The following is a 14,516-nucleotide window of genomic DNA, read 5'->3' on the forward strand; positions in this document are numbered from 1 at the left end:
CCCGACCCGGTCTCCGCGCCCCGGGCCGGCCCGGCCGTGGGGGAAGCCGCGCCCCGGCCTGCGGGAGCGCCGCTCCGGCCCGCCCCGTGCCCGCCCGGGTGGCGGCTTCGAACGTTTCTCCTCCCATCGCACATCTGTGGCGGAGATTATTGCCCGGGTTTACTGTGTGAGCTGAGAGAATAAACCCTTAATCTCCTGAAAGGGCTGGTCGTGGAGGGGCGGCGGAAGCAGCCGGCACCACCGAGGGGCTGCGGGGCCCGACCCCACCGACAAGTGCCATGACGTCCCCAAAAGAGCATCGTCCCACGGACGGTGACTGTCCACTTGTTTCCCATGGCTGTCGTCACACACTCACCCGGCCACTTTGCCCTGCGGCCCGTTTCCTTCAGGAACACGCCAGGAATTTGGCCCGGGCGCAGCAGCTGCCTCATCACCTCCTTCCCTCGGCTGGGAGCCTCCAGGAGCAAACTGCAGCCCACCAAACAACTGATCCTCCTCGTCAGTCTTTCTGGCTGCCGTGGGGTGGATGGTGGCAGCTACTCACCGCGAAAAAGGGAGAGACTATCAGTGCCAGCCCCATGGAGCTGAGAAAATCAATTTCTAATGTAAACAATGGCACCAAGTCAAGACCCAGGCATCTCAAGCCACCCTGAGCCACCCCTCGGGCAGAGACATGCACAATGGAGCCAGCAGTGACCTCTCACCCCAGACTGTGACAAACAGACACATTTGTGGATAATCCCCAGATGACTGGAATTCCCCCGTTCTCCACCCCAGCCATCCAGGCTCGTGAGGAGGGCGAGGGCGGCTGGCGAACATGAGCCCCAGCGTGGCGCTCGTTCCGGATCGAGCGCGGCATTCCTGTCAACTCAGCCATGAAACGCAACGCGGGGCCTGTGCCAGCTTCGTGCTTCTCTGCAAACTGGGGAGAAGGGATGGTCTTGCACAAAGCTTGGGCTGACAGGATGGGCTCCAGCCCACGCCTGATGTCAAAAAGTTAATCCACCTGTGTTTTCCAGCAGGTGGATCCAGGCACAGGAACCTGACACCAGCTCAACCTTTTGTCTCTGCTTTTTTATCCACTAAAGCACGATTCTCTCAATCTTCACACCACAGCCTAATTCAGGCTGAGTCACTGCCTTCAAATATGGTTTGCGAGCCACATTTTTTTGGATGAGGCCTCCTAATTATAAAAAAGGATGTAATACTAATTACATGCTTATCTTGTAGGCAGGATATAAAGTTTAATGAGCTGTCATTTACGCCATATGCACACAGCCCCATAAAAGCACGAGATGTTATTATTTGGATTACGTTCCTTAATTCTACACTGTACAAAGCCACAGGAGCATTAGTTTGGTTTTATCCTTCTACATCACCATTGTTCTCATTCATATTAAAAACTGTTCCAGCACTTACTGCTAATAGAGAAGAACCTGTAACTAGATTTATAGGACACTGCCTTAGAGGATCAGAATATTTGAGGCTGGAAATTAAATTTCAGTACTTTTCCAGAATGACAGAAAGTGACAATGCTCAGACTGTCCTTTTCTGATGAAGACAGAATCAAGGCCTTACAAAGCTCTGTCACATGTGAAGCACCACACACACCACAGGACTGGAACTGAGGCCTCCGGAAGGCAGTGAGGACTTTTCTCCCCTTTTTCTGGCTTCATTCACCTGGAGACACTCATTGTGTTTGAGCTCCAAGTGTGGGAGTTGGAAAGGACCAACAGGGATCATCAAGTCCAACTAGTGGCCCTGCATGGGAATCCCACTTTATGCCTGAAGGGAAAAACAAGCAACCAAAACCCCCAAATTCCACATCCTCCTGCCTGTAGATAACAGCAGCTTGAAACCCTCTGCAATCCCTGCCATATTTACTTGCTTTATTTTTTTAAGCAACTGGATTGTCTCTCCCCAAGCGAGCCAGGTCAGCTGGACACTGTGAAGGGATCCAGTAGCTTTGCCGTTATCCCAACAGAACCCTGCCCACAGATCCCCGGGGCACAGCAGTGGGCCCTCCAGCTCAGCAAGCACTCCTCTGAGCCTCTCCAAGGCTGTGCTCACACATCCTTCCCGCAGATGAAAGCTGTGGCCGCCGTAATCCCACACTCCCACCCCGGAGCCCGTCCTTGACCACACATTAGCACATTCTCCCTTGCTCAGTCACCACCCCGCATCCCACAGCTCACTCGCTCAGGGAACAACGCCAGCAGAAAACTAGTCCAGCTTTAAAAACAAACAAACAAACAAAAAATTTTAAAAGAGCAGTTTCTACCTAAATGAGCTGCTTCTGGGATCAAGTAACCACAGGTGCAGGGGTGGGGGCTGCCACAGCCAAGTAGGAGGAAGAGGGAGACTGACAGAGGGCAGGGTTAGAGGAGATGTTAGGAAGAAATTCTTCCCTGTGAGGGTGGTGAGGCCCTGGCACAGGTTGCCCAGAGCAGCTGCAGCTCCCCATCCCTGGAAGTGTTCAAGGCCAGGTTGGACAAGACTTGGAGCAACCTGCTCTAGTGGAAGGTGCCCCTGCCCACAGCAGGAGGTTGAAACCAGAGGATATTTAAGCTCCCTTCCAAGCCAAACCACTCTATTATTCTTTGACTGCAGTAGCATCATATCAGTCCCAGCTGTTCTTCCCTGCACTCCCTTGCCACCAGCATTATCTCTGGATGGGTCACACAGCTGAATTACACAGGTTTGTTTGAAAATCAGCAAATTTTTTTAGAGTGAGTTTTTCACTGGGAACATCTTCCTCATCTAAACACAGCATCTTCCCACCTCCCCATTCCTGCCACATCCTTGTGCTGGCTGCAGTTGTTATGGTCCCCCATAAAGCAGCAATTGCTAGCACGGAATGAGGAGCCGCTTCTCCTCCAGGAAAGCTTTCTGCCAGTTAAGAGGCACTAGTCAGGTAAAGCCAGAGTGACAGCAGGAGCGGGAGGTGGGGAACCAGCCCCATCCCCACACAGCAGCTCTGAGCCCCCATGTCAGTTCACAGCATCTCACATCTGTCCTGGAGCGACAGAGCCCTGCAGGGAGGCCGGTGCTGAGCACCAGCATCCACACACATGGACTGCAAGCCCTGCTGTGGGACCTTAAACCTGATCATCCTACAACTGTCTTGTCTTGGGGATGACCCCCAGTCCCAGCAGCATTCCCACTGCTGTGAAAATCAGAACCAGTGTTACAGAGGAAAGGAGGGTGGAAAATAACTCACTAACCAGGTCTCACAACACCAGTGGCTTGGGCACTAATGCATTTCAGCAAGTCCCAGGAGACAACAACAGGCATCCTGACTGTCAGAATCCAGGAGCTAAACGAGAGGTTTCTTGGAATTGCCCTCAGGCAGCAATGTTCAAGGTCTATTTATTATGTGACTGAATATCACACATCTTCCTTGCTCCCAGGATTTTTTTATTGAGCTAGGCACAGATGAGGCATTATATATGGCAAAAATAAAAAAACCTTGTTCCAGATAACACATTAGACCACTGCAGTTAATCTTTGTGAATTCTCTGTTGTAATACAAAGGGCATGTATTGACCTGTTGTACTGACAACTTTCCAAGAGATCTGATCCTTGACCATGGACCTTTTGCTGGCTGTGAATACAACTCCAGGGTTGCATTCAATACAACACCAAGGGCTTCCCCTTCTCCCATGTCATCCTGGAATTGTGCTCTGAGTGTTCTTATTTGGTACTTTTCCATGTGACTGCAGCAAACAGCCTTAGTGACACCTTCAGTGTAACAGAGTGCTCCCTCCACTGAGCATTTATGAGCTTTACATATAACTATCATGATTTTACATATATATATATTACAGTGGAACAGTACTTTTCCTTCCCGCGTTGCACCTCTAGCAATCACACATGAATTTCCACCTACTCAGTTCTTTTTTTCCCTTCTCCAGCTCACTTTTCTCCTTACAGTCCCTCCTCCTGGCCTTCAGGCAGATTTGCAGGGGTGGGCGAGACAAGACAGAAGATGGGAACAGCAGTGACACAGCTCAGCCTCTGCAGGAGGACAGATCTCCCTGAAGTGAAAAGCAAACCAGGCTGAGGTTCCTGCTCCATCTACAAACTCTCCTCAGCTCACACTTGTTAACCTCCAATAATTTTTTGCAATACTTGTCAGTAGCCACTTGTGCTGCCAAGTCTTCCCAGACACCAGAGGTTTGGTAACTGGTTTTGGAAGCTGCTTTCCCTTTGAATGGGAATATTGATGCGATATACTATTAGTCAGCCTGCGGTGTCCTACTTGCCACAATGATCTCCACATCCATCTCCTTCCAGGTCCCTAAATCAGTGTTCATGCCTTGGGCAATGAGTTCCTCTTCCCCGCAGAGAGCACGGTGCTGTAACCATAGCTGCTATGAGCCTGTTGTCTGTTTAGGCTAATTGGCTTTGCCTCCTGCTCGTGCTCTGCAGCGCTCACACCCGTCCAGACGTGCCCAGGACATGCCAGCTCCTTACAGCGCCGCCTTTGCCAAGCCACTCGCCTGGCACGTGCCTCTGGGAGGCATCTGGGAACACCAAGGAGACAGCAGGAATCTCAGGGACAAAGCCCACAGGCAGTGCATCCAAGGGGAGCTGTCTCCAGGAGATGCACCATTCCCTTTCATCTTCCTGGCAGGTGTCAGAGCAGATAGACCAAGACCCAGCTCCTGGTGCAGCAAGCACAGGGACACTCCTCAGGCTTAAGAGATTTCTGGTGCTTGTGCTTTTAGCCAGTTTAGGAAGTTGTTTCCCTTGATTCCTTGTTAAAAATAAAAGCAAACCTTCTCAGTACTCTTCAGCCAGAACATTGAGCAGCCATGTGTATCCCTGACCCCTCAGCTGCCCCCTCAGCTTTGCTAACCAGGTCCGTCCTTTCACACTGCAGAGGTGGCACTTTGCCCCTTGATTTTTGGCACAATTTCCCAGAGTGCTTCTTTCCTCTCCCTTCCCCAATTTCAGGGGCAGCTTACTTACATTTTTACTACTTCATTAAGGTTTAAACTCTGCTCCAACCCTGCAAACCTCCCTCCCGCTGTCCGAGTTTGTGACCCCATCCCATCCTGCTGACAGGATGCCAAAGCAGGATCCTCCACAGAGCAAAGGGATACTCACAAACCCCTGTGGCTTTTCCTAGCCTGATGTTAAGCTTTGACTTTTGTTTCCAGGATGATCTTCATGATGCTGGAGTCAGGCTTCCACACTCAATGTTTCCTTTGTCTCTCCGTAATCTGGTGATGGTATTGATGGTGATCAAAGGCACCATGGGAGCCTTATGCTGAAGCACCATGAAAAGCAGCTTTTAGAATCACCGTGCGTGGGTCTGTGGTCACCCTGCCCTGCCCAGGAATGGGACATAAAATAACTTACAAACCAGAAACATTATTTTAAAGACTAATGTCTTAATGGGGAGATTGCAGAGGCTCATTTTCCCCAGCAGCACAAGTCCCTGTTTGACTCAAGCCACAATGACCCGTTCTCTGTCTCCCTTTGGAGCAGCATTCCCACTGTAAATGTTAACGGCGCTGTGCACACATGTGGGACAGAACAAAGCTCTGCTTTATCACCCGCCGTCGCGGCGTGAGCCCGTCTGTGTTACAGATCACGAAGGCAGCGGCTGCAAGGTCACAGCTTCTGGAGATGTGACAGTCGTTCAAGCACAAAGATGAGGGTAGGATATTGCTGGGTCAGGGAGCTGGGATGTCTAGAGGCATTTAGCACATATAACATGATGTATGAAATTCCCTTGTGTGATCTTCCTGCAACTGTGTGGGTTGAAAGGGACCTTCAAGATTATCCAGTTCCAAATCCCTGGCATGGGCAGGGATATCTTCCACTAGACCAGGCTGCTCCAAGCCCCATCCAACCTGGCCTTGAACACTTCCAGGGATGGGGCAGCCACAATTCCAGTGCTTACTAGTGTATCTGTATATTTAGTTACCCTCAGGCAAAGACAGGGTTAGTGCTGCTGAAGATCACTGTTCCCTTGCTCATGGTCCAGGCTACATCTCATCCTGAGGGAAGGGTGGGCTTCCAGCATCACCATTCCCTTCATCTGTAGTTTTTCACCATGCTGTCCAAAAGCTTCACTAGCTCCTTTCCCATCCAGGCCTCACCTGCCCGGGGATTCTGCAGAGCAGAGTGGTGGATATTTAGCAAGTGGGGGGAAGAAGGGAATCTGCTCCCTGCAGGTGCCAGAGAAGTGGCAAAGGAAACATTACTACAGGCCCTCAAGGAAGTTCTTACCAACAGAAAACGATAAGGGATACATAAGTAAGAAGAGTTTCAACCTGGGGATTTTTTTGGTGAATCCCTTAAGAGGGGAGGGGTACACACAGTACACAATAAGGAAAACCCAGGATGCATTGCTGTGATGAAAATATTTTTTGGAAGAAAGAGCTCGTCATAGATGTCCTCCAAATTCTCCAGGAAGAAGATAAAAGGCCTGACAGGTGCATTTTGGGCAGGGATAAGGCATCAAGCAGCTGCCCAAGGTACAGCTAAACATACAAAGGCAAAGTCAGAAACAAGCTCTCAATTAAATGGAAAAGTGAAATTAGTCATTAGTCATGCCCCTGGGAGTCACTGCAGCACAGGAAACAGAAATGGAAAAGTAAGGGAACTGAGGGCTATGAAATCTTCAAAGATATCTATGGAAGAAGTATTTAAATATCCAAGTTAATTATAGAAATGACAAAGTTTCATTGTCAGGAAAGGCCAAACAGTCTGTCTATTCTTTATTTTTTGGGGAAATACAAAATCTCCTCGAAGCCCCAGCCAAGCAGCTGCCACTCATTTCCTCTCCAAACACAAAATATCAGCTTTATCCATGTTCTACATGGGAGCTTTGGTCTTATAATGCTCCATGGAAAAAGAATTCCACAGGTGTTACACAGGGACCTGTGGTAAGAAGAGGGAGCAACAGGCAGGGGAACAGAATCCCAAGGAGCTAGAAATGCTTAGAAAAGCTTAGATGTACATCTTAGAGACAGAACAGCAGCAAGCAGCACACAGAGACATAACCTGCACCAAGCCCAAAACCAAGGCAGGAAAGGTTTTGGCCATTAGCTGCATTAAACGCTCCTATGCCCCAATCACTTGCCTTTGGAGGAGCTGGAGGCAAGTCCCAGTGCATCCAAGGAGGATCCCAGCAGGTACCACTGCTCCCAGGCTGGGTGCCCAGCACAGCCACAAGCACTGCAAAGCTCCCCAAAAGGCTACAGTCCCCCAGAGCAGCAGTACTTAAACCCTGCTCCGCCCTGTATCCCATCAGCACTGACTCCCTGCAGCTGATCCCTCTCCCAGCAACACCTGGGGAGGGTCAGCCCTTCATGGGGAGCACCTGGAAGACCAGAGTCATAGAATCACAGAAGGGAACTTAAAGGCCATACCAATTCACAGACCAAAGGGATCCAGCTGGGACCAAGCCTGCCCCCTGAGCTCAATCCCCGGTCCCACAGGGCTCTGGGCTCGCCTTCTTCATGTGTCAAAGTCCAGTGGCAGCCTGGAATCAGACTGCAGACATGCAGTGGATAACCCATCCCTAAGGATTCCTGTGCCTAAGGGGGCAGGATCCATGCCAGGAGGATGGGGGCTGCTTCTCACAGGCACCTCTGGAGGGGTGTGAAGCTGTACTAAACCTCCGACCACTTAAGTGGGGTTATATTATCACAAGACAATTCCAAGGAGAGGAATGTTTTCCCAAAATTTGTATAACCACTGGAAAAAAGTCACAAACCACTGTGAAATTGAGCTGGAGCTGTGTTTCCAGGAATTAGAACCAGAAGTTCCCAAACCAAACTCTAGTTTCCTTTTTGGAGGAGCTCCAGAGACGTCTGCTGTGCATTAGCCCTGGTACGACCCGTACGAGGGATGTAAGCACTGCTTCTCCCTGTGTAAATAGTAATTTCCTCCTGGTGCTGCTCAGTGGTCCCAGACCTCAGTGTTCCCTCTTTTTCTGTCTCTGTTTCTGGAATGTGGATGGAGATTTTCCTCTCCCCAGCACTCAATGACCACCCCTACACATGCGCCACTTTACAGCAACTCCTTACTGTTGGCTTAAGCACAAATCGTTTGAATTTTCATAATTAGGCAAGGCCACTGCCTTTCCTGCATAAAAATATCTTCAAACAACTTCTCCAAATTCCTGTGGAATTCCCCTCTAACTATCCCAACCATGCCTGGAAATCCAGACAAAGGGCTGGAGTTTGTAGGAGTCAGTCACTGTGGTCCCCCTGCCCAACCCTCCAGAGGTTGCAGCACCCCTGTGTCACCGTACCCTGCACCCAAGTCACCTCCACCTGTTTTTAGCTGTGCGTGTCATTTGTCCCCTGCTCTGAGCTCTCAGGGGTTGACATTTCCTTTTCCATCTCTCAGCAGAAGACAGGGAATGGTGGCTGAGCAGCAGAGGGACTGTGAGGGTCCCCAAGGGGCTGGGTGTGATGGGGCCTCGGGATCCCAGGGGTGCTGAGTCAGCTGGCCAAGAGGAGCTGGAAGGGGCAGGATCTGACAGGCTGCAGCTAGACTAGCTTACAAGAAAAGGGAATAAGAACCAGAAAACAGATTTGCAGTTAATGAATGTAAGAAGGAAGATAAGGTGCTGCCCTGTGGGGAGCCGTGCCAGCCATCCATATGTCCAGCAGCCAAGCCCACAGCCAGAGAGCAGCCAAGGCTTTGAATTCAAGGAAGTTTTGTCCTGCCCCAGGGAGGTGGCTTCTTCCAAACCCAGAGGATCAGAGGCTGGAGCTCAGCATTCTCACTCAATGTCCTGCAGAGCCTGCCCATGTCCAGGGGTTTGTAGGGGGTGGGGAGCAGAGACTGGACTGTGGCAGTGAGGCACACAAACTGCCTCCCAGGACTGGGTTTGCCTGCAAACCGAGGGGGCTGTGTGGTACAGCAACCCCCAAGGAGCAGCGTGTGGTGAGACACAGCCCCAGTAAACATCAGGTGGGTGTTAAACTGGTTGGGGGGGGTGTTGAAGTTCAGTACAGTGCTGGTACCTGCAGCTCAGCAGTGTGACATTCCACTATAGCCCAGAGCTCTCCAAGGAGATGGATGAGGATGGACAGTGCCATTCCAGTGATGCCAGCAACCGCCAGATCTTGATGCCTTCTTTAACCCAATTTTATCATGTCAGCACCAAAACACATCACCCAGCCAGAAAACCTGCCTGTCCCCACAGATCAGTGACTGAGACAGCATGTGAGGTGGCAGCTGTGGGAGCAGGAGAACAAAATTATCCTCATCATCTCAATTATTTTCCAGGCACATATTTCATCTGCTCAAGGTTATGGTGTGAAGTGTCCTCCCAGCGCTGGGTACGTCTGGGCAGGTGCAGCTCCCAAGGCAGGGCACAGTAACCAGATCAACTCCTCACACTCACCTTGCCAAGCAAACCCCGGTGCGGATGCTGCACCGTGTTTGCTTTCATGGAGGTGCTGGCAGAGGACATGCCCTTGAAACGTGCAGATAAGATACTGATGATGGGGAGCAATTCCACCTGCTATTAAAAACATCCAGTGACTGGAGAGCTCCTCATCTGATACCTGCTGCAAGGGCACGCCAGGCACCGCGGCAGCCTTGGGACGTCCCGCGGGCACTGCACCTGCGCCGGGCACTGCGGCAGCTCCAGGGGGCCCCATGGGCATTCCTGGCTGCTCCAGGCACCACAGCAGCCTCGGGGGATCCCACAAGCATTGCTGCCCACTCTGCCCATGCCCAGCCAGACATCAGCTTCCCGGGGTCAGCATCGAAATGCCTGTCCGCCCACAGCACTCTCCTTTCCAATCCTGCTTCTCAGAGAGCAGAGGTCCCTTTCCATGCAAAAATCAGAAATGGGTCCCCCAGAAACCAATCATGATTCCCAGTCAACTGGTCTGGCCTTGTTCGTTCCCCTCCCATTTGGGTCCTTTTGCTGTCCCCATCCCGTGGAAGGACACAGGAGGACCAGGGGCTCTGCAATCCATTCACATGCCTGTTTATATTCACTTGGCTTCTGAGATATGGTTTGGAACCGTAAAAATATGTTATTTACTGTACAATTAAATATTTGTTTCCTAGTGGCTTGGACTTGGATGAACTGGAGTTTCTACAATACCCTTTAAGCATGACTTACTATCTTCCTCACTGCCCTCCATTTTTTACCATTAATACCCTTGCTCTCCATGCCTTTAGTGGCTGCAGTGAGCTTTGCTGGGGACTTTACATAGTAAAAAATGAAACAAAAAATTCTCAAAGGAACAAATGCAAAGATTTAAAGGCTTACTTTGCAATTGGATCCATCTCTCCTAATTTGATCTGCAGGAAGTGCAGTGGCAAACTGAATACAGAATATTTGTTAATTAATCAAGAGTACTTCCCCTGCACATACATCGGCCCAGCCCAGGCACCCAATTACTGTATTTTTAATGATGACAGTGCCGTGACATATTCGAGTGGACTGTCACAGCCTCTGCCTGTGGATTATCTGCTTCACCAGCACTTCCCACGGCGCTGTGTTTAGCTCTGGATGGCTGTTGTTTCCAGCAGGAGCCTGGCAGGGCAGGGCTCAGTTTCCGCCAGCCGAGCTCTGCCCTGGGCTCCCATGTCCCTGGCAGTGTGTGACACGTTGTTCCACGGGGATAAGCTCAGCTCAGTGCTTCTGTCAGGTTGTCCATGTTTGATCCATGGTGTGGTTTTTGGAGTTGTCCTGTACAGGGCCAGGAATTGGACTCGATGATCCTTGTGAATCCCTTCCAGCTCGGGCTCTTCCACGATTTTATGATCCAGGTGACTCCTAATTTGGCTGTTTTCTGGACAAAAATACCTTAAACACAATTCAGTGTAAAAACACAAATTATTTCCTTCACTTCTTCTAGAAGTGGGCAAGTTCCTCATTCATTTGGTCCTTCCCAGCTGGACCCTGACCACTCCATTTCCCTGTGCATCCGGGGGCCACAGCGCGGTCAGACCCCCCAGCCAGGCCAGACGCCCCCCACACTGCACAGCCCCGCACTCAGCACCCAGGACAAGGCCAAACTGCAATTTTCTGGGTTAATTGCCAGGATGCCAGTGCAGGGGAGAGACAGAGATTCCTTTGTGCCGGCTCCAAGTGCTTCTGTTCCAGGAGAACGGCTTATAACCGACCTTGCTTTGTGTGCCCAGCCCTGGCTTGACGCTGTTTGCACAAGTGGCTGGGCTGACAAAGACAAAATCAGGAATTCTTGGAGATTTTGGGCAGTGAGGTATCTCCTGGAGCAGCTCTCAGACACAGAAGTCCCAGTTTTCCTCAAGGGTTCAGATCAGAAAATCCAATGCTGCAATGAGCAGAGCTGACATTCCTGGGAGAGCTGACGCTCCGGGGTCCTGGGCTGCCCTCCTTGCCCTCCCCTCACGCAGTGAGGGAGCAAAAACCTTCTGATGCAGCAAGGCAAAGAAAGTTTCACCAGTGGCACACATTGGGAGAGCTGGGATCCTTCAAGTCCATCCATCTGTGTGACCTCTGTCCTGCCAGGTCCATCCCTGCAGTGCCAGCACCCACTGGGCTTCATCCTGCTCATGCCAAAATGAGAAGAAAAAAGTCTGTTTCCATTGTCAAGCACATGGGAAATCAAATGAAAGCCCAGCACTGCACAAGGACCAGCCAGGACAGCTCTGAGGGGGCCCTACACAGAAGGGACTTTCCCACCTTTTCTTCTGAGCCACCACTGCGGGTGACAGACACCGCCCTGGCTCACGGAGCCAGTTCTTTCCCAAGTGGGAAGAAAACTGCCTTGGCTTGGCTTCCAGGAAAGCAGGGGCAACTACAAAAGCTGTGGAAACCACACAACAATCAGAGGAAAGAGGAAAGTGATGCTGATGAGCAGATATTGGCTCTGAGCCTCACCTTGGTGGGGGCTGGGAACAACAGCAGCTATGGCAAAGGGTGGATGAAGGAGCAGCAGCGATGCACCACTTCCTGCTCAGAGGAATTACCTGGGTGGCAACAGCTTCCAAAGTCAGGAAGGTTAAAGGCAGCCAGAGCTGGGTAACCTGAGCCCAAGGAGCCTCCTGGCAGTCTGTGGTTCTAAATATGGATATAAATATAGATTTGTGTTTATATATGTGACACAGGTTGCCCAGAGAAGCTGCAGCTGCCCCATCCCTGGAAGTATTCAAGGCCAGGTTGGACAGGGCCTGGAGAAACCTGGTCTAGTGGAAGGTCTCCTTGCCCAGGGGCTTGGGAATAGACAAGCTTTACGGTCCCTTCCAACCCAAATCATTCCATGATTTCTATGATCTATGATTCTATATTTTGCAAGGCTGGGATGAGGGAATAGCAAGCATGCTGGTGGGTTCTTGGCAGGTCTCAGGAAAAAGCTGTGTCAGTGGATTGATGCTGTTCATGATGGAGCAGGAACTGCAGGGAAGAAACATCATTGGGAAGCAGGGGAGAAGGACAAATGATTTCTGTCAAGCTAACTTGATCTATTTTTAGAAAAAACTGTAATTAAGTCAGTACTTGATAACAGCAGGACTTTTAAGGTAATAGGGCTTCTGTTACGTATCTAAATACGACATGGCACATATTAAATGAATCAGGAGATGTCTGTTGTCTCTGGAATGTAATTACAAGAGAAGAGGCCTCATTTGGTTAGTGTATCCAGGAGAGTCCTTTGGGAATCAGCTCTTGACTCTGAACTAGTGCCGAGGGGAGTAAACAATGTTGGTTTCAATTTGTTAAAATACAAAGGCTGGGAGTCATTCCTCAGGATGGGGTGCTCCCTCCTGGGAAACGGTGACTGGGAAAGACCAAAAGGATCCTGGCGAAGGAGCTGGGACTGAGAGCAATGTGCAAGACCATGGCAAAGACAAACAAAATTACAGTCCTGTGTGTCTGGCTGGGTAAGTGACAGGTTCTGGCAGAGATCAGGCAGAGCGAGAGGATCTTAATGAGGAGCTCCTGCCTTTCTTACAGGGGCAGAGCCCCATCCCCACCTGTGCTCATGCAGGAAGCAAACCCAAGCCTGAAGCACCTGCAGTGGCTTTTGGAAGCCAGCAGAGGTAACCCGGGCCCCAGGTCCAGAGGTGAGCGCGCTGCCAGCTGTGCACATGGGTGTGCTGCCAGCTGTGCACATGGGTGTGCCACCAGCTGTGCACAGGGCCAGCTGTACCTGAGGTGGATGCACCACAAGATGAGTACATAGGTGTGACACCAGGTGCCAGATGTGCACAGTGCCAGAGGTGCCAGAGGTGGGTGCACTGCCAGCTGTGCATGTAGATGTGACACCAAATGTGCACAGTGCCAGATGTACCTGTTGCCACTCGGCCAGAACTGCCAGCTTTTCTGCCACCCAGATATGCCCCAGCTGTGGATGCTGCACCTAAACGAGCCTCAGATGCCCCATGGCTGACAGTTGTGCCACAGCCAACACAGCTGTGCCAGGGCCCCAGCTGTGCCCCAGCTCCAGATGTGCCCCCTCGGCAGTGCCATTGCCCCCTCTCCCCTTTGCCCTGTGCCCCAGATGTGCCACATCCCCCAGCGGTGCCCCATCCAACTGTGCCTTACCCCCAGCGGTGCCCGCCTCCCCATCCAGCTGTGTCCAGATGCTCCAGCTGCGGCCCCGCTGCGCCCTCTGGCGGCCCCGACGCCTCCCTGCACCTCCCTCTTCTTCAGGGTTTTCCCTTCTCGGTCATTTTCTTCATCTTTTCCTTTCTAAAACCTCTGTTACTTTTATAAAGTAACTGGTTTCCCCCGGAGCTCTCCCCAGAGATTGTTCCGAAGGGGTAAAGTGGCTTCTTAGGTGTTAATGGTTATCAAAATTCACCTTGTTATTATAAATACCATAATTCACAGCAAGTGCAACAGAAAAACTTTGACTCTGGTGGGGTTCATGGTGAAAGTTCCCATTCCCCCTAAAAGAGAAGAGAGCATTTAATAGGTGTCAGAGAGGAATTCCTTATTAAGTCCTTATGTGACATGAAACTGCTTAATGGGCAGCAGTAACAAGAAAACAATTACATATATTCTTACATATAAATAATATATTTTAATTTTATAGTTTTATATATTTAATATACATTTGATATATTTATTATATTTTATATATATTTAATCTATAGAATATTAAAAAAAAAAAAAGACTGGGAAACAGGCTGAAAAAAATGGGCCTCAAATTTTTGAACCTGAATTTTTCCAGTCATGTAACACACCTCTGGAATAACCCATTTCTCTGTAACACAAATCACACTGACCTCTGACTGAAGTCTCACATGGTGGGTCCTGTACTTCGCTTGTCCCGTGCTGCCACGTGCCACCTGCCAGAGTGTTGTGGAGTCAGTGCTGAAACCCCCTTCTTTCATAGCTGAACTGGGGAGGCTGGGGAGAGGGAAATTGAGGTTTCTCTGAGACTCATCAACGAGTTTCAGTCATGCAAAGACCCAATTTAGGCAGTCAAACGTGCCGTGACAGCACCCACTCCTCCCACCATCCACCATGAAAGGGCACGGATGTGTCTGCAGTGACACCTGTACATGGGGACAGCGAGAGCCAGTGTCACATC

This window comes from Corapipo altera, unplaced genomic scaffold, assembly GCF_003945725.1.
Source record: "Corapipo altera isolate COAL_440 unplaced genomic scaffold, ASM394572v1 75, whole genome shotgun sequence".
Classification (NCBI taxonomy): domain Eukaryota; kingdom Metazoa; phylum Chordata; class Aves; order Passeriformes; family Pipridae; genus Corapipo; species Corapipo altera.